Source organism: Macrobrachium nipponense, chromosome 35, assembly GCF_015104395.2.
Source record: "Macrobrachium nipponense isolate FS-2020 chromosome 35, ASM1510439v2, whole genome shotgun sequence".
NCBI lineage: Eukaryota > Metazoa > Arthropoda > Malacostraca > Decapoda > Palaemonidae > Macrobrachium > Macrobrachium nipponense.
The window spans coordinates 16,604,786-16,624,517 of NC_061096.1; the positions used below are offsets into that span (position 1 = coordinate 16,604,786).

Sequence of the window (19,732 nt, forward strand, 5' to 3'; positions counted from 1 at the left end):
TTGAAGTCTTAAAGGATCTTATAAGATCGTGTAGATCCTTATTATCTGCAAGCTCTAGGCCTCTATTTCTGAAGACGGCCGAAAGCATACTCCTGTATCCCTTTATGGTAGATACGGAAAGATGTGAGTCCTCTCTAAGGAACAACAAGAAATCAGCGATTTCGGTCACAGAGGTACTGGAGGACAACTTTTTCGACTTACACCATCTTCTAAAAACCTCCCACTTAGATTCATAGACTCGCATAGTGGAAGGTCTACGGGCTCTAGCGATCGCGCTCGCAGCCTTGCGAGAAAAACCTCTCGCTCTGACAAGTCTTTCGATAGTCAAAAGGCAGTCAGAGCGAGAGCGGGGAGGTTTTGATGATACCTCTTGAAGTGTGGTTGTCTAAGAAGATCCATCCTTCTTGGCAGGGATCTGGGGAAGTCTACTGTCCACTCCACTACCTCTGTGAACCAATCTTGTGCCGGCCAAAAGGGGGCTATCAGGGTCATTTTCGTCCCCTTTGAAGCCACAAACTTCTTCAGCACTTGCCCCCCCAGAATCTTGAATGGGGAAATGCATAGATGTCTACATGGGACCAGTCTAGAAGGAAGTGTCGACTGCTAGAGCTCTGGGGTCTTCTACCACTGAGCAAAAGACTTCCAGTCTTTTGGAGAGGAATGTGGGCAAAACAGGTCCACATGAGGAGTCCTCCATGAGAGACCAGAGACTCTGACAAAACTTCTGAGTGGAGGGTCCATTTCTGTGTGAAGGACCTGGCTCCTCTGCTCAGCCTGTCTGCCCTCCACGTCCGTACTCCCTAAACAAACCTCGTCAGGAGGGAGATGTTCCTTTGGGAGGTTCCCAAAGTAGTAGATCTCTTGCGAGCTCGTACAGGAAAAATGAGTGTGTCCCTCCTTGCTTCCGAATGTAGCAAGGGCAGTGGTGTTGTCTGCGTTTACTTGGACTACACTGTTTGTCACTAAAGGTTCGAAGTTCTTTAGAGCCAGGACACCTGAACTGCACTCCAGGTGCCTGACACTTCTCTCATTCCTAAGGTTGTCTCCCCAACCTTTTTCGACGCGTCGGAAAACAAATACAAGGCTTGGGTTCCGAATCTCCAGGGAAATTCCCTTGTTCTCCTTTAATGGGGGCAACCACCATTCCAAGTGTTGTCTCATCTCCACTGGAATGGGAAAACTGTCCGAGAGATGTCCTGTCTTCCAGTTCCACGATCTCTTGAGGAAGAACTGAAGAGGACGAAGATGAAGTCTTCCTAGAGGAAAGACTGTTCGAGCGAGGAAAGGGTCCCTAGAAGGCTCAACCATTCCCTCGCCGAAGTACGTTCTTTCCCTAAGAAAGAGAGAGACTTTCTCTAAGCCTCTCACGAGTCTCTTGAGAAAGGAAATACTCGAAAACCCAGAGAATCATCTGAATCCCTAGATAGACCAAGTTCTGGCTGGGGATCAGCTGCGACTGCTCGAGGTTTACGAGTAATCCCAACGATCTGATCAGGTTTAGGGTCAAAGCAAGGTCCTCCAAACACTGTCTCTCTGATCTGGCTCTGATGAGCCAGTCGTCTAGATACAGAGAGATATTGACACCCTTCAGGTGAAGCCATCTCGCCACATTTTTCATCAGGGTTGTGAAGACCTGAGGAGCAGTGGACAGGCCGAAACACAAGGCCCTGAACTGGTAGATCCTTCCCCCCGTCATGAAACGGAGGTACTTATTCGACAAAGGATGAATCGGGACGTGAAAATAGGCATCTTGGAGATCCAGGGAAACCATCCAATCCCCTTGGCGAAGAGCCGCAAGGACTGACGCAGAAGTTTCCATGGCGAACTTCTCTTTCTGAACAAATCTGTTCAGAGTGCTGACGTCTAGAACTGGTCTCCAGACCCCCGAGGCCTTTGCACCAGGAAAAGGCGATTTGTAAAACCCAGGGAGTTTTGATCCAGCACTATTCTATCGCTCTCTTGTCCCACATCTGATCCACCATTACCGAAGAGTATCTCTCAGAACGGGTCTTGTAGGTTTGGCGACAGTTCCCGCGGAGTTGAAGTCAGGGGAGGACTGTCCTGGAAGGGGATGCAATATCCCTTCTTTATCACAGACATCGACTAAGCGTCTGCATCGACGAATGCCCAGGCATCCGCAAATCCCAGGAGCCTGGCACCTACTGGTGTTTGGAGGCTCCTTACATCACTTTCCCCTTTTAAAGGGACGGAAGGAAGATCTACCTCTCCTCTCAGGCGCTTTCCTTTTTGAGGGAGCTCTGGAGGGAGGGCCTCCTCGAAAGGGCTGAAGAGACGTACTCGCCCCTTTCTTCTCTCCCACTACCACCAGGGCCTCTTCTTTAGAAGACTGAAGGGGAAGTCCCTGGGTCGCCTTCTCAGTTAGGGGAACGGGAAATGTCCCCTCACCAACTGAGAAAGGGAACAAAAAGTCAGACATGGGTGCAAACATCAAGGCTGCTCTTTGTGAGTGAGAAACAGACTTGGTAAGAAAGGGCGCTGAAAAACAGCCCTCTGCTTCAAAGAGTTCCCGCAATTCCAAAGATGAGAGGAGGGGGGACTTTCCTGAGCCCATCCCTGTACCGCCTTGTCTATGCACGACAAGATACGAGGAGAACTCAGGATCGAGTCCCTCCGAGGTCATGGGCCTTTTCTTGGCCATCACCCCAAGGACCAATCCAGGAAATTGAATACTTCCAATACATGGAAGTATTCAATTTCCCTTGAGGAGATGATCATGCTCAGAAAGACCCAAAGTCACACAAGCCGACCGAGTTCAAGGCCATGCCTTCTTGATGCGGGGTCTACCAGAACTAGAAAAGTTCAGCTTCCGCAGAAGCTGTGGAGAGAGAGTAAGCAGTCCCATATTCTCCCCCTGTCTGGTACCAAATACCCCTTTTGCCTGTAAGTCTAGCAGGGGGCATACAGAAGACAGTTCTGACCAGATCCTTCTTCGTCTTTCATCAGTATCCAAAGACTGAAGAGCTTTCTTCATAGAGGTGGTCGGTCTCATTTTTTCAGAAAAAGATGAGACTTTGGGCTCCTTGGAGCTTGAAAAGAGAGAGCGGGAGAAGGAAGGAGCGGCAGGAGTTAAGGGAATCTCCATATTCCTGAAAGAAGAAGAGGGGTTGTCAAAACCTTTTGTAGTTTTGAAAGTCCTTCTCTACACGAGCCTCGTCTTCTGAATCCTCGTCACAAAAGGATCAGAAGGAGAAATCCGCCTTAAAAGTCTGTGGGGTCTTTCCAAACATCTCTCTGTGACGGGGACAAACTCCTAACCGAAGAAGGGGACACTAAGAGTATGTACAGAAGCCCCTCTGTAACAAAGCTGGCGTTTTCGCGCCCTGGCTGGCTCCTCGCGCCTGGCTGGCGCCTCGCGCCTGGGCTGGCCCCTCGCGCCTGGCTGGGCCCTCCTCGCGCCTGGGCTTAGGCTCCTCGCGCCTGGTCGGAATTCTCGCGCCTGGCAGACGCTTCGCTTGAAAAATAAAGGGGATCATCGCGCTTGGCTGGCGCGTTCATCACGCCTGGCTGAACGTATCTCGTGCCTGAAAGAAGTCCTCACCGCTCGGAAAGGCATCCTCACAACGACCTTTTGGTTGTACGAGCCTCATGGTCTGGCTGGCTCCTCGGCCGCCTGGCAGGATAAATGAAGACGAGAACTTTTTTGATACAGGAAGTCTAACTCCCTTCATTAATAGGAGGATCTTTTTTCCGAAAGGACTCCGCAAGGGCCAACGATGGCTAAACTGTCTCTTAGAACAAAAGCTAAAAAGGATCCTCTTGGAAGCCTCTCCAGCGTCCCCTCCTTCAACAGGTGAGGAGGAAGGGGACCCTTCGAAGGATTTTGTTTGACCCCGCTCTGTCGGAACAGGGAGACGTTCAAAACCGCCACCTTTGCCTCCTTGATCGAGGAGGTGAGCCTTCATCAGAAGAAGCGCTCGGGGTGCTCCGAGTCAACAAAGGCTCCTTTTCCAGTGCCTTTTTCAGGGGCCATGGAAAGGGTCCTAAAATCCTTCCCGCACCCTTCGTTTAGGTGAAGGAGGAACCAATAACGACGCGAAAACACTCCTCGGAAGGACGCTTTTGTCCCTAAAGGCGGTCCCTGAGCAGTTCTGTTGCGCGTACAGAGCCTGTTTGAAGGGACACCTGATCGGTGGGGATTCTCCACAACCTCCGTAGGCTTTCGACTTTCCTTCTCCCTCGGGCTGGGTTGGGAGCGTCGCAGAGACGGTCATACGCCCCCTTCCACAACACTGGGGGGCCACTAACTTTTCACTTAAACACATCACTTTCACTATCCTTACCTTTCAGGGCAGCCATTTTGGATTTCATCCTTTGAAGTGTAGCCTTCAGATCAGCGATCTCAGAAGCCGAATCTGAATGCAAAGCCTGTGAGGGCCCTGATAAAGAGAGAGAATCAAATGCATGATTTACAGAAGAGTTAGAATCAGGAAAAGGCTCAATAGGCCTTGTACTACCCACACCCTCCTTAGATGCAGCCCTTCTAATTCTATCCCTCTCTAACTTCTTCAAGTAAGAAGTTAGAGTCTTCCATTCCTCAGCACTCAACCTTTCACACTCATGACAGGTGTTAGTCAAAGAACATTCAAACCCTCTACATTTATGGCATACAGTGTGAGGATCAACCGAAGCCTTCGGTATCCTCACCTTGCAGCCTACATTCACACAAACTCTCACACTAACACTTGAATCAGACATTCTGTAGAAAAATCAAAAGCAAGTCCAAATCCAGTCGTAGCGAATGCCAAAACAATGATCCAGGTACGTCACCAAAAAGTCAGATGAAAGAAGATCAATTGCCTTGAAAAACGAATTCTAGTCAGGAGGTAGTAACAACAATGTTGATACCACCGGCGACAGAGAAAATCTGATAGAAAACGGGAATGGTTCCTAGTCCTGCCACCCAGGGCAGGGTGGTAGATCACCTGACCTACCTGTAGCGAGTGGCGCGAAATTTGAATTTCTGTCGGGGACGATGGAGTCTTAGCTAAGTATATATCTGACAGGTAAGTTGATTGTATGAAAATGCAATTTTGGACAAATTGTCATTTGTTCCGACACGGAATACAAACCTTTCGGTCCTTTTACAATAGGAAGACTCACTTCTTGGTAGGAGGAATCTGAGTCTTTTGTGAACAGACTGGTGTTCGCCCAACCTTGGAATACCTCCCTGGTCGTAAGAGAGAGGGAGGGATCCAAGCCTCTGTCCGATTGATCGGGGTGTGCACCGCAGGATCAATGGTCAGACCTCTGGACCAAGTACTAAGAGAGAGGCAAGCGTGTCTCTTCGTATCAGCAAGCAAGAACTGGTTCCTGTTGCAAGAGCCAATATAAAGTTATGGGTTTGTCTCTTGTTGGCATCTACTTCCCCCCTCCCCCCCTTGTAGGAGGAAGTGGTGGATATTCTGCTCCTATCCCTAGGGGCTCTGTCATATAGCTCACCTGCATCTCGTCCTCATCCAGCGTGGTGACGACCGTAACCCTCTGCCCTGACGACTGTAACCCTCTGCCCACAGGTAGAGGAGAAGAAAAAGATGGGAAGAGAAGTCAGTCACTCTCTCATTCGCACATCCATTCTCAGTCACACCAGGACTCGATGCTGATTAGGCCTGCGAGGGTCTGGGTTAGCTACACAACTTGTTGAGCAGCCCCCACGGGTCCCAAGGAAAAGGTATCCAAGGACCTGTGGGCAATATCCCGAAGGTAGAAGGACGTGAAGGTAGTCTGGTTGGCCCAGACACCTGCCTTCAGGACCTGCGCCACGGAGAAGTTCTTGCGGAACGCAAAGGAAGGACCAATGCTCCTGACTTCGTGGGCTCTCGGACGGAGCGTACGGGTGTCGTCACTACCATCAGCCTCATACGCTCTCCTGATCACCTCACACAGCCAGAAAGAAAGAGTGTTCTTGGATACTTCTTTCTTGGTTACCCCGGTGCTAACGAAGAGGCGTCAACACTCAGGCCTGAGGTGCCGAGTTCTCTTCATGTAGCGCCGTAGCGCCCTCACAGGACAAAGCAGCATCTCATCCGCATCATTATCGGTGAAGTCCATTAGGGAGGGAATTGTGAAAGACTCGAACCTGTCGTCAGGGATCGACGGCTTCTGAGTCTTCGCAACGAAGTTCGGGACGAAATCAAGCGTCACAGATCCCCATCCCCTGGAGTGTCGTACATCGAAGGAAAGACCATGAAGTTCCCCTACTCTCTTCGCCAATGCCAGGGCCAGCAAGAAGAGGGTCTTGAGGGTCAGATTCCTGTCTGACGACTCTCGGAGTGGCTCGAAGGGTCTTCGAGTCAAACTCCTAAGGACGAGAGTCACGTCCCACTCAGGGGGCCTGAGTTCCCTGGGTGGGCAAGACCTTTCGAAGCTCCTCATAAGCAAGATCTCGAACGAGTTCAAGATATCCAATCCCCTCAGTTTCAGGACTAGCGCCAGGGCGGCTCTATATCCTTTGACTGTGGGGACTGAGAGGAGCTTCTCTCGGCGAAGAAAAACGAGGAAATCCGCTACCTGCTGAAGAGTGGCTCTGAGAGGAGATATACCCTGTCTACAACACCAACCACAGAAGACGGCCCACTTCCCCTGGTACACAGCTGCATAGGACTGACGGACGTTGCTGCGCTGCAAGAAAAGCCTCTCGTTCACAAGAGATGGTGGATAACAGCCAGCCATGAAGTCGTAGGGACTGGACTGTTCGGTGGTACCGCTCTACATGTGGCTGGGCGAGAAGGTTGTGCCAAGGGGGAATCTCTCTCGGTTCTCCTGCGAGAAGAGCCAGCAGGTCCGGATACCAAATGGCCTGGGACCATTTGGGAGCCACCAGGATCATCCTGAGGTTCGGGGTGACCAGCATACGACTGATCACCTTGCGAATCAGGCTGAACGGGGGAAAGGTATACACGAAGAGGTTGTCCCACGGATGTTGAAGAGCGTCCTCTGCAGCTGCCCATGGGTCCGGCAAGGCTGAAAAGAAAACCTGAAGTTTCCTGTTGTGCTGGGTGGCGAATAGATCCACTACTGGTCACCCCCACAGGTCGAAGAGCCTTTCCGCCACATCCTGGTGTAGGGACCATTCGGTTCCTGTCACCTGATCCCGACGGCTGAGCTTGTCCGCTACTACATTCCTCTTCCCTGGAATGTAGCGTGTTGACAGCTCTATTGAGTGAGCCTCGGCCCACTCGTGCACCTGCCGTGTCAACTGGTACAACGGGAGAGACACTAGGGCCCCCTGTCTGTTGACGTAAGCCACTACCATGGTGTTGTCGCACATCAACACCACTGAGTGTCCCATCAAGCGGTCCTGGAACTCTTAGAGCGCGAGAAACGCTGCCTTGAGCTCCAGTAAATTGATGTGAAGGTGCTTGTCGCGATTGTCCCACACACCTGAAGTCAGCAACTCCTCCAGGTGTGCGCCCCATCCCTCGGTCGATGCGTCTGAGAACAGCTGCATCTCCCTGGGGGGGGATTGCGTAGGGGCACTCCTCTTAAGATGTTCCTGTCGTCCAGCCACCAGGCTAGGTCCTGCCTTACCTCCAGCATGAGGGACACGGGGAAGTATGGAGGATCTGTTGCCTGTGACCAACTCTCCTTTAGTCTCCACTGAAGAGACCGCAGATGAAGACGCCCGTGAGGGACTAACTTCTCGAGTGACGACAGGTGTCCAATCACGACTTGCCATCGCTGAGCTGCCTGTTCCTGCCAAGACAGGAACTGGTTGGCTGCCTCCCTGAATCTGCTGATCCGCGAGTCTGCGGGGAAGACTCGCCCTGCTACCGTGTCGATCAGCATACCCAGGTACTTCATCCTCTGCTTGGGTTCGAGATCGGACTTCTCGAAGTTCACCACGATCCCCAGATCGCGACAAAACTCGAGTAATCGATTCCTGTTCTGCAGCAACTGCGAGCGGGAGCTCGCCAGGACTAACCAGTCGTCGAGATACCTCATCAGACGTATCCCGTGCGAGTGGGCCCAAGCAGACACCAGAGTGAACACTCGCGTGAACACCTGTGGGGCGGTTGAGAGACCGAAGCAAAGTGCCCTGAATTGGTACATCGTCCCGTCGAGGATGAAGCGGAGGTACTTCCTGGAGGATTGATGGATGGGTATCTGGAAATATGCATCCTTCAGATCCACTGAAAGCATGAAATCGTTCTCCCTGATGGAGTCGAGCACGGAGCATGCTGTCTCCATCGTGAACCGAGTCTGGCGAACGAATCGGTTCAGGGGAGAGAGATCTATCACCGGGCGCCAGCCCCCTGTAGACTTTTCCACCAGGAAAAGACGACTGTAGAAGCCTGGTGACTGATCCGTGACGATCTCTACAGCTCGTTTGCTCAGCATGGACTGGATCTCCTGTCGTAGTGCTACGTCCTTCGAAGAACCTGGAACGTAAGTTTGCTGCTGGACCGGGTTGGAGGTGAGGGGTGGCCGAGATTCAAAGAGTAATAGATATCCCTCCAAAAGGACATCTACTATCCAGGTCTCGGCGCCGTAGCGCAGCCAAGTTGCCCAATGGCTCGCCAGGCACCCCCCCTACTTCCGGCAGAAGGTGAGGGGGAACGCCGTCCCTAGCGTTTCCCCCCTTTCTTCTTCCCTGACCCTCCTCGCGAGAAGGAAGGCTGGGAGGAGGGCTAGTTACGGCCCCCCTTGGCAGAGGTCGAAGAAGACAGAGTCTTTCCTCGGGGCTTCGATGCGGCTATCGTCTTAGCGGCCGAGGAAGCGCTAACCGAGCTCTTTGGCTTGGTCACAGTTCGAGGCTGCCCAGAAGCCTTCGAAACTGCCTGGTGTACGAGACGGTCACTGTCGCCAGTGCGCCGTCTGTCCACCGCAGCGTCCACCATCTCTCCAGGGAAGAGAGAGGAGAAACTCCTAATGCCGCCTCACGCCCAGCCGCCCTGGATACCCGTGTAAGGACTGCGTGGCCGAGGAAATCCACCTTCTCGGCACCGATGGGACATTGTGTCAAAACGGATGACAAGCCTGTTCTCCAGTAAGTGCTTCAGGAAGCCAGGGCGTGGTTCAGGCCGAAAGTGGAGAAGGCGAACATGAAGGATCCAAAGGGCGTGATGGTCGCCGTCTTCAGAATGTCATCGGGATAGACAGGGACTTGAAAATATGACTTTAATAAGTTTGATCTTGGAGAAGACCTTGGCGGTGTGCAGGGGCCCGGTGAGGTTCTGCATGTTTGGCAGGGGGTAGCTGTCGGGTGTGGTGACGAGGTTCAGGTGCCGGTAGTCACTGCAGGGCCACCACGTACTGTCTGCCTTCTTCGCTATGTGGAGGGGGGACGCCCACAGACTTGCTGCCTTTTTACAGATCCCCATCTTCTCCATTTCTTTGAATGCAGTCTTGGCTTCCTGGAGGAGCTTTGGCGGGAGGCGGCAGAACTTGGTGTGTCAGGGGGCCCTTGGTCTCAGTATGGTGGAAGACACCGTGCTTGACCACGGCCCCAGCCACCTGGCGAAGCTCGGGGCGGAAGACGTCCCGAAACTCCTGGAGAAGGGAGGCCTATCTGTGGTGGGGAAGGACGGAGCAGATGGTGGGCGCCCTTGGTCCTCTGACGAGTGGGCGGGAGAGGCAGGTCTCAGTATCGAGAAGGCGCTGGTGGGCCATGTCCACCAAGAGGCCGTGGTGGGCGAGGAAGTCCTCTCCAAAAAGAGGGGTCCGTACGTTGGCGAGGATGAAGGGCCAGGTGTAGGTACGGCCCAGGAATGCGATGGTCTGGGCCCTGGTGCCATAGGTGCAGATGGGAGTCCTGTTTGCAGCTATGAGGGTGGTTGGGTCGTTGGGGGCACGGCTCCGATCCTCTGCAGACGAAGGGAACACCGACTGCATGGCACCAGTGTCAACCAGCATCCCGAGGCCAGAGATGCTGTCCTGGACATAGAGGCCCCTGGGTTGGGACTTCGTTACTGCTGAAGCCATCATTTTTTGAAGGGCAGAAAGAGCAAGGGCGCTCACACTTCCGTGCCTTGCTGCCAAACTGGTGGTGGATGCAGCACCACCTAACATCTGGGAAGGGCATCGGCGATTGCTGGTATGCTGCACCGACCATTCCTCCTGCTGTACTGTTGTCTGACGGAGGAGAGGAGAGTTTTGCAGCTTGGGTGCTGCACCAGACTTTCCATCTCCATGGTCTCGGCATTACGGATCTGGCTTTGGACTTCGGGCACGAGCTGGCAAAAGAAGAGTTGACAGAGGGTGCTCAGCTCAGGCCTTCGTCCTTGGTGGTCCACCTCTGGCAGGAGGACCAGGTCCTGGAGCTTGTGTCAGGCCAGTCTCGGATCCGAGGTGGTCATGGGGTGTACCACGAGGTCGAAAATTTGGGCAGCTCGATGGGGAACTGGGAGGGAGAACACCTGGATGGGCTCCCTCTTCAGGCCTTCATAGGGCAGCTCCCCGGGATGGCTGCGCATCCATGGGGCGAGGTGTTTAAAGGCATCCGCTGTGAGGGTCCTGGAGATGAGGTCAGCCTTGGTGCTGTCCCGGGTGATGCCGTGAATCCAGAACTGTATTTCTGCTCATCGCAGCCATGTTGCAACGTCCTTTCTGCAGAAGGGTGGCAGCTTGACGTGGTGGGACTCTGATAGTGCGGTTGTCCAGGGCGCGGGCACGGGCGTCGAGGAGGACTCGAGCACAAAGAAGGATCGTCTCGCGGATCGCAGAATCGAGGAGAACACAGAGGAGTTGAGTGAATGCGCTGAACTCTCCACCGTCTTGTCAGACTCACGCTTACTGTCGACAAGAAGTCATGAATGGCGGGCCAAGCCGTAAGATTGAACACCAAAACACTTCTGTGAAGAAATGCCCTTGCGAGTCCGCTAATGGCATTGAGGAGTACCCATAGCTAGCGAAAGGACGAAGGAGAAGAGGAATTACCAGAAGAAACAAAGGACAAACCTCCAAAGTTCCTCTCGGTAATTTCCAAAGCGTAAGTATAAATTTCAGATGAATACATGCTTGTCTTAACGTTAAAGGTCGAAGATACGTACTGATAAAGATGTTGGCATACCCTTGCCACCGAACCTTAACACAAAGTAGAAAGGCGGCTATCAAGGCTATCACAAAAAGTAGGTTTGCATATTAAATATTAAAGTCAATTAATTATTAATATCAAACACAGTATATACATATTTATTCAAAATAAACAATTAAAGATCCCACCAGGAAAATTGTAATTAATGGCTAGTCAGCAAGAGCTCACAAACATATGTCTTCATCGGAAGACAGCTGAAAGCAAAGTGGTGTTTTTATGGCCGTAATTGCAGCCTACGCTGAAAGTAATTCCTTATGTAAAGGACTGAGGGTTTGAATATCGTGTAGGAACAAATCATTCGCTTTAAATGCCAGTCCTCAATATTATAGTTTTTGCTCGTAATTAAATTTCCTTAATAGTATGTTTATCCTGATGGTACAAAAATTACTATGCTGGAATCTATTTAAAATTCACTGTTACAAAAATATTTACAAGGATTGTTGTCAACCATTTTGACCATGCGGTAGAAGTGTAAGATTACTAGCACCGTAAGTCCTCTGTATAATAAAGGGCGACTAAATGGACAGCTGCTGCCTTGTAAGTCTTACTTTTTTGTAAAAGGCTAGGGCCACCACCAATAACTGTGAAAACTGCTGCCTTGTAGTCTTACTTTTTAGTAAAAGGCTAGGGCCACCACCAATATCTGTTTAAACTGCTGCCTTGCAGTCTTACTTTTTAGTAAAAGGTTCGGCCCACTGCCAATAACAGGAAACTGCATCCTGCCTTGCAGGTGGACTTTTTAGTCAAAGGCAAGGCCCACTCCCAATAACTATGGTTGATGACAGCAAGGACATACGGTTGTAAACACCCCTTTGCCAAACAATGAACCATGCCTGATGTGTAAGGAAGTAAGTGGAGAAGGCGCATCAAGCAGCCAACCTCTTAATGTATGGATAACAGTGGGAAAGAGGAAGTTATCAACCATATATTTGTAGGTTCTCTGTTTAAATTCCAACAACTGCACAAGTGGGGTTCCCAGCAGGATTTTATTTGTCTGGGTGTACAATTGGTAAGGATGGCTTACTTAATTGGAAGGTTTTTTGTTATACTTATCTGGAAATAAGGGGCCTTTTGTTATTTTCATCTAGAAATAAGGGTATGTGAGCAATTGTGAAACCTGATGGTTCTACTGTTCTAAGTTTCATCAGTTAGCCTGACTGGGTTTTTCGAATTTAGGTACTGCTTTAACTTCAGTTTTTTGTTTAGGCTTTCTGGTGATGTAATTTCTGTTCCTTGGATTGTTTTGGCTGATTGCAATTTTGTTTTTTTGTGAGTGTTTCAGTCGTAAATCATAAGTTTAAAAATACCGGAACCTTTATACCCTACAAATATGGGGGGGCTACAAGTCGAAACTAGTGTTCTTGGGTGGAAAAAATACAATAGAGTAAAATGACAAAGATATATTCTGGCAGTTCAAACAACAATTATATATGGAATGAAACTATGATTTCATCATGATTCAGTATGCTTTGAATGTTTCTGACATTCATTTCGACAGGAATTAATAAGATAGGCCTAGTTTTAGAGATACTGGACCCCTCTTGTACACTGAAATTATGGAGGACCACAAAGGGAAAGCTTATTTTGGATGAGAAATACAAATGAGAGAAATTCAAGGATGTAGGTATTTTTACAACTCCAAAATAATTCTGCAAGTCCCAATTGTGATTTATGGCAAGGTTTACTTCCAATTGTGATTTATGGCAAGGTTTACTTAGGTTCTTTAAATTGACATCACTCACACTGGGGTAAGGAAGGACCAGTTTGGGAAGGAGAGTGAGTGGACTGCCCCATCCTGGTAAGGGCCTTGTACCCTACATTAGGTTAGGTTTGGTGAAAACCCAAATTACTTTAATTTAGTGACCTAGGTTAGGTTAGATGGGAGGGCTTCACCCCGACCAGAGCCCTTATTAAGTCGCAACCCTATTTTCTTAAAATTTACCATGACCTAGGTAAGATTAGTTTAAATATGTACCTCTTTTTCATTTGTTTTTAGTCTACCCTTTTCCAAAACCATGCTTTCATTATGGTCACCTATTAGGTATATATTGTTGGATATAAGGGGCAGGATGAGGGTCAATATCTCTATAAACTGCTCACTTGGTAAAGACTGGACATAGGAATACTAAAATAAACTTAAAACATAGGTAGATTATTTTTAACTAGCTATACTATCCAATTATGGTTAAAAATGGTAATTCTAAGGAATAACTCTGCATGGACTGCAAGGAACATAACGGCGAATATGACATCCACTAGGGATTGGGGCATCCAATGTATTTCGCCGTGTTCAGTACTGGCCCCTTGGGGTTAATTACAGTCGACCGCCCAAAAATACCGGTATATAAATTCTTAATAAGCTAACCAAATACTATAGGAAACTAATTTTCAAAAAAATACCTGACACGGAGTTATTATTTAGATTTACCTTAAAAATAAAGTATTTCTACAGAAGTACTCCGCACGGACTGCAAGGAACGTAACCGCGGATGCGACATCCACTAAGGATTGGGCCGTCCAATGTATTTCGCCATGTTTAGTACTGGCCCCCGGGCATTAATTAAAGTTGTCCGAGTAAATATTACTTAAAATTCTTGTTCAGTAAGTAAGACTGCATAGAAAAACCACAGCTGCCATACTCTAGGCTGCTGCGGATAAGTACCCTAGATCTACCAAAAATTTTACTCATATTACATTCCCAAGCTAGGTTAGGCTAATTCTTATACTTTTGGTAAAATTTAATACTACCACCCACGATGCAAATTTTTATGAATCATTAGGCTAGTTGATACCTTTGAGCAAATAAAAGTAAAATGTTGCAAAACCGAAACTATAAAGGGCAGAAGACTAGACTAAACGTTAACGGGACTATAGGCTACGTACATCATCACTTTATTCACATTTGAGAAAGGCTTACCCCTGGTTCGGTCAGCTGTAGCCTACCTGATTACGGCAAGGATAGTTAGGCTATAGAAAGCATACCTACCTAGGTATTTGACAAGAGTACACTTTTAAAAGCTCAACAGAATTCCAGCGCTAACTGCTAAATTGTAACAGCCCCACCTGCATTAACGCCTTGTTTAGTAGCTTTCCGACTAAAATATCCTCTCTAAGGTAAATTTTCTACAGATTTTAGTATTCCTTTCGTATTAAACATCTTAAGGTGACTTAGCATTAATGTAAAAAAATTACTACAGGCTCTTTGATATTGGCCTAACCTAAAATCAAATTGTCGTAAGCTTGAGTGAAGCACACGCTAAACAAGAGCAATTACTAGGCTTAAGCCTCCGCAGTACCGAAAAACCGGATCACAATTTACATTAAACATAGGTACTAGCTACCTACTATACTAGCTAGGTACCTATGTGCTACACCTTGGGTAAATTCTAAATAACATACTTCACGAGCGATTAACTTTAAAAATCTATAAATAGAGCGAAATTTACTTTTTAAACTTACCCTGATACGGTTGTACCAAACTTCTGGTAATGCGGTTCATAGTAGCAGGTGTTGCTTAGGGTAGGCTTCTTGTAAGAGAAATCTAAATAAACTCAAGGTTTAAATCAGAACACATTATACCTAATCTATCTTGATCTTGGGCTGCAATCGGTTACTACTATTTCACAGTTTAATGGTCACATATATATCCACGACCTACGTATACCAATGCAAGTGACAAGTGGCTGCAGACTCTTAAGAAAGGACATCAACACGATTCTTCTCGCCTGGCTCTCGAGTCTTAACGATTCTGTCATTCGAGGCCTAGGGTTCAGTTCAGTTGCCTAATTTCTTCAGTATTCTTTTTTCTTTCATGTAATGTCTCGTGGTCGATTCTTCCGATAAAGAGTTATTCCACTTAGGTATGACTTAATACTCTTGTCACCAGAATAGAGTAATGAATATATTAGATATGGCATTTAATAGAAATATAGCGTAGCTGTAATACACTCGGACTGTTCTTTACATGTAAATTGGACCTTACTAATATTTCTCAATTGAAAGTACATGTTCCATTTCATTTGACATTATTTACAACACTGTCAGTGTATTCTTTAAAAGATGTATTTGGTTTTGCTACCTAAATTGCAAGGATTAGTCAGAAGAAATAATTTGATAATTTCTTATGAAGGCAAAGGACGACGGTATGTATTTTTTTTTTTTTTTTTGCACAACTGTAAATATAAATGATGCAGGGTTTTAAACTCATGATTTAAAGAATTAAGACACACACACATTATATATATAGATATATCTATATATATATATGTATAATATAATATATATTAAATGTGTTCTAATATGTAGAGATTTAAAATATCTATTGAATTTATTTATATTTCTTATTATTCTTACCATAAACTGTTTGGAAAACAGTTTATTGATATCATAACTAAACCTTGAGCAACTTACCATCTTGGGTAATGATTGGATTTTGTTCGTTTACAAGCTATTTTGTGAAATTGTTGATGTCATATTTTGGTTGTGACATATCATACATATCACAGACACTGTTGTTCAGGTGTTTTAAGCTGTTTCTCATTTTCGAATGAGAGAACTTATTTCAGGTGTGACTGCAGCACTTCACCGGTACCTGAATTTGCACCTGTAAGCCGTCGAAAATAGAAAGAAAATTAGCCGAATTTATCATACTTTGCTACTTTTATCTTGGATATAAATAAGACTAGCACTCCCACACACATTACACAAAAATTAGGTAATACCAACTTTGCAGTACACTTACTGTACATGTTTACGTGTTCTCTCATTGGGAGTTAGTGGTTACAGCCAAATTTATTACGCAGCACAGCCAGCGACATGATTTCAGTATTCGTATTGATAACCGGAGTTTGAAAGACCTTGGCTAAAAGGATGAGATATATCGTGATAGGTGATCAAAATTAGACGAAAGTCCCGGAAAGGAACTGCAGAAGTGTAGCGGCCACTGTGGAGAGACTGAGTTGATAGGAGTGGAATGGAAGATAGAATTTAGGTTAAAGGTTATTCAGCACTGGAAAGGAAATTGAGAGTAGGTAAAAGGCAAACCCAGAACTTGCACTATGAAACAACCGTTAGGAGAGAGTGGATAGCAAGATGGAAGAAATTTATGAAAAGTGGTACAGAAAAGGGATTGAAAGGGGTTGTAGCTAGTGGCCGAAGGGAAACTGCAAGAACCTTTAGTAATGCCTACAGTGCATTGTGTGAGGTGCACTGACGACACTGCCCCCTACGGGTTACTATATTGAAAGGGTTGTGCTGATTTTAAACAGAGAAGTATCTTGTGACAATGATGGTGGCAGCGGTTAAAAGGTTCATTAACACCTATAGGTAGCGCCTCCAAAGAGACTATATATAGGTTAGGCATATTTTGGGGAGAGTGGTTATAATTATGTATTGGGCAACTGACTCTTTTGCTGATTTAAGGAGATTTAGAAGCAAGCCGCAAGGTACCGTGCAATAGTCTTCTTAGCTGTGGTTTAGTGTAAAGACGTGTTGTTGGGGGTGGTAAAGTGAATTCACGTCGTCATATCGGGAATTGATTACGTGCGGTTGCAATTGTAGACAGGTACCGACTTCGGTCCTATGAAGACGCGAGTGTATAAGTTTATGTATTCTTTTTTTTTTTTTTTTTTTTTTTTTTGCTCTTTTTATTGGTGTTAATTTACTCAAAAGTGTGTTTTATTTTGATGTCCCTCGAGATTCGGTGAACATTAGTGGTTTTGTGGTATTAAAATATGGTGGAAAAGTGGTATTATAAGTTTCGTTTTTGTGCTTGGCATGAGAGAGAGAGAGAGAGAGAGAGAGAGAGAGAGAGAGAGAGAGAGAGAGAGAGAGAGAGGCAGCCGAAGTGGACAGACGCTGATTCAGCGAATTAAGGGTTCGATATACGTTTTCTTTCTTGAACTATCTTCTTCCCATTTTTTGTATACCGGTAAGAGATTTAAGAGGGCAGTACAAAATCCAGAAAGGCACAACAAGCCTTATTGAGCATAGGTCAAAACTTTTTGACTCAGCGGGAGAATGGATACAGAAATTTAAAAATTCCAAATGGGTTAATGGGAATAATGCCTCACTCGACAATTTACACAAATTGATACATTTTGCAATTCTATTACACGATGTACCTGACGTAATAGTGGACAGTTTTGATGAAAAGATTGGACCTACATCAAACGAAGAACTAATTTATGCCCAAATTCAGAAACATATGTCCAAATGTCCCACGGTGGATGGTGGATAGTACATTTTTTAACGGGACTGGTCCGAGAAATACGGTGCAAAGAGACACAGAATTTCCTTCTCCCTGTTTGTGTGCAAAAGTGGAATATAATAGAGGATTGATCGATCAAAGGCAACAGCAGTTGCGTTGCTACAATTGTAATAAACCAGGGCATACAAAAAAAAGAATGTAGAGTCAAATATTGTGGAATGTGTAAGAGTGTGGATCACTGTTGGCAAGCCTGTCCATCTCAGATACGGAGAGATGCGAGACCTACACCTCAAAAGTCCGGGAGTTATAATTCGAGAACTTCCCAGGCAGGTCACTTAACAGGACAAAGGGATCGGCGAAATTTTTGGAAACCCGATCAACAAAAAGGGTACAGATGATTTGTACGTGCCATTGTGGTACGCCCCAGAGCCCAGGCCAATAGTATATGGAACAGTGGAGGATGTGGATATCCCGGTCTTTCTTGACACCGGCGCAAGTATCAATTTAATGGATCATAATTTGTGTCAATCCATGTTCTCCCATTACCCTTTGAAACCCTCAACGGAGACGGTATGTGATGTGCACGCCCATATTAAACACCCTGGGTTTTGTTAGAATACGGTTTACTCTGGGTGATAGAGTGTTCATAGAACCAATTTTGGTTATAAAAGGGGTTGCGTTGGACAACAGACTTTTGCTGGGCCATCCTGCATGTAGAAGACACAAGATATCTGTCCATGCAGGTGTTAGTGGTAAAACGGTTGGAATACCCGGTGTTTTTATCCCTAATGAGGACGCAAGTGAAACTGAGGATATGGAGATTACTGAAAATGGGGGTGCGTTTGGCGGCGCTAATGGTACTGCTACTGATGGGGAATAAAGTAGAAGTCCTTACAGACCACAAGCCATTATTGGATCTTTTTAATAAGCCCGATTTGTCACCTAAAAGAGCTCAGTGGTTCTTAACTATCAGGGACTTCGATGCAAAGCGCAAATATATAAAAAGCAAATTAAATGTAGTCGCGGATGCCTTTAGTAGAAATTTTTATGACAAGGAAGGATCTCAAGTTACGCTAGTTAGTAGTGATTCTATACAATGGGATATGAGTCTCATAGAGCAAAGGCAGGATGAAGATGAAATTTTGGCAGACGCAAAAGCGTTTCTTAGAGGGGAATTAGTCAGGAAAGGTTATAAGTTACCTTTTTCGGGTTTAGAATTAGAAGGTAATCTGTTGGTCAGGAAAATTAAATATAGATTAAGGACTAGTGAAAGTAAAGGAGACACGACACAGATCGTAATTCCGAAAGTCCTAATTCCAGTGGTTTGGATATAGTACATTGCAGGTTCGGTAGTCCACACTTGGGGACAGAAAAAACGTATAATGAGGTGTGTGCTAAATATATTTAGAAAAAGATGGGGAAAATTTTGTGAAAAACTGTACATTATACAATGCTTGCAAACCTACAAGGATAACTTTCTGCAAATTAGGGTTATATCCGATACCAAGTAGACCTTTTCAGAGAATACATATGGATATCCTAGGAAATTTGTGTGAATCTAGATATGCGAATAAGTACCTGTTAGTGATAATAGATGAACTTACAAGGATAGTAGAAATTTTTCCACTTGAGCATAAAACAGCTGAAGAAGTAGCTATAGCATTTTTCAATGGTATCATTTGCAGATATGGCTCACCCGAGGTTTTATTGACTGACAATGGCAGAGAATTTTTAAACAAAACTTTAGAATGTTTGGCGGAAGTCCTGGCGATACAGAAAGTAACAATTATTCCATACATACCTGAAGCTAATGGGTTATGTGAACGAACAAACACGAAAGTGCTCGAAGCTCTCAGGAAGACTGTAGGAGGAAATGATAAAAACTGGGATAGATATATATAGATGTTGTTAGACATAACATTAACACTATGGTTAGTGATCTCATTAAAATGTCTCCATTTGAAGCATTGTTTGGTTGCCAAGCACGAGGCACATTTGATCTGTTAACTGTACCTCATCTTGGAGAAGATACAATCGAAGCATTAATTTCCACAGCAAATCTCGAGGCTACGACCCAAGAAATGGTGGAAAGAAGTAATAAAAAAAAACATTTTATGTTAAAATCAGTGTTGGAGACAATGTATTTTTAAAAATCAGTGTGAGAAATGAACTAAATTACAAATTGGGTCCGAAATTTGAAGTTCCTTTTTAGAGTCATTGAGGAAAAGACAGGAAACAGATTTATAGTCTTAGATGAAAAAACAGGTCGGTCGAAATTAACTCATATATCTAAACTGAAAAGAGTTGGTTGTGGTAACTAAAAACAATATCGCAGAGTTGCATTTTTTTTTTCTGATTTTGCAAATTGATGATGAAATGTGATTAGTCAGTTTAATGTAAAAATTTTTTGCCTTTCATTTCTTCTACTATTTTTGTTATTGTGCGCAAACTGCGGCGATTTGGCGTAAAAA

At 46.0% G+C, this 19,732-nt stretch overlaps 1 long non-coding RNA gene across 1 annotated transcript in view; it reads right to left on the bottom strand.

The window, feature by feature from the left end:
- Window positions 1-14,968, bottom strand: part of LOC135208202 (uncharacterized) — a 106,028-nt gene extending 91,060 nt beyond the window's left edge. The window contains exon 1 of the long non-coding RNA XR_010313125.1: window positions 14,513-14,968. This is a non-coding gene — a long non-coding RNA (uncharacterized LOC135208202). The remainder of the gene's footprint in view (window positions 1-14,512) is intronic.
- Between the last annotated feature and the right edge of the window lie 4,764 nt (window positions 14,969-19,732).